Source organism: Cryptomeria japonica, unplaced genomic scaffold (assembly GCF_030272615.1).
Source record: "Cryptomeria japonica unplaced genomic scaffold, Sugi_1.0 HiC_scaffold_1663, whole genome shotgun sequence".
NCBI classification, from domain to species: domain Eukaryota; kingdom Viridiplantae; phylum Streptophyta; class Pinopsida; order Cupressales; family Cupressaceae; genus Cryptomeria; species Cryptomeria japonica.
The window spans coordinates 8,117-8,798 of NW_026729989.1; the positions used below are offsets into that span (position 1 = coordinate 8,117).

The 682-nt window shown below is 67.7% G+C and overlaps 1 non-coding gene across 1 annotated transcript; it reads right to left on the reverse strand.

The window, feature by feature from the left end:
• Positions 1-248: 248 nt before the first annotated feature.
• Positions 249-367, reverse strand: LOC131873396 (5S ribosomal RNA). The gene has a single exon (XR_009371354.1). It is a non-coding gene; the product is annotated as a 5S ribosomal RNA (ribosomal RNA).
• Positions 368-682: the final 315 nt, after the last annotated feature.

Sequence of the window (682 nt, forward strand, 5' to 3'; positions counted from 1 at the left end):
GCCGAGGTGCACACCGATTTCACCTGGGTGCGCGCGCAGCACCTCGGGCGCACCGGGGTGCGCGCACAACGCCCGGGTTGCACCGTGGCCTGTGTGCTCGGGGCGCCTCGGGTGCGCGCTCGGTGTCGCCCCGCAGCGCGCGCGGTAGTGCGGGCAGCGCACCCCGGCCCGGCCCGGCCCCGACGAGAACGCAAACGGGCAAAAGGTTTATTCAAATAGCATTGCGACGCCCGGCGAAAAACTAAAAAAGGGTGCAACACCGGGACTTCCCGGGAGGTCACCCATCCCAGTACTACTCCGGCCCAAGCGCGCTTAACTGCGGAGTTCTGATGGGATCCGGTGCACTAACGCTGGTATGATCGCACCCGTTATGAGCTTGTCGCAGTGTGTACTTAGCAAACCGCGACCCACGTGCGAATCCACCCCGGCCACCCACCCCCGTCGAGGTGCACACCCTCCCTCGCGAAGTGCGCCCCGTTCGCCAAGTGTGAGCCCTGCCCGGGTGCGCGCACCTTGCTAGGGCGTCGGGTGTGCACCCGGCCCGGCCTACGTGCGTGCACCTGGACGGGGCGTCGTGTGCGTGCAGTGTCCCGTCTGCAACGCGGTGCCCACACACCACCTCGGGCGCAACGACCTGCGCTCACATGTGGGCCGAGTGCACCTTGGTGCATGTTCGGGGCGC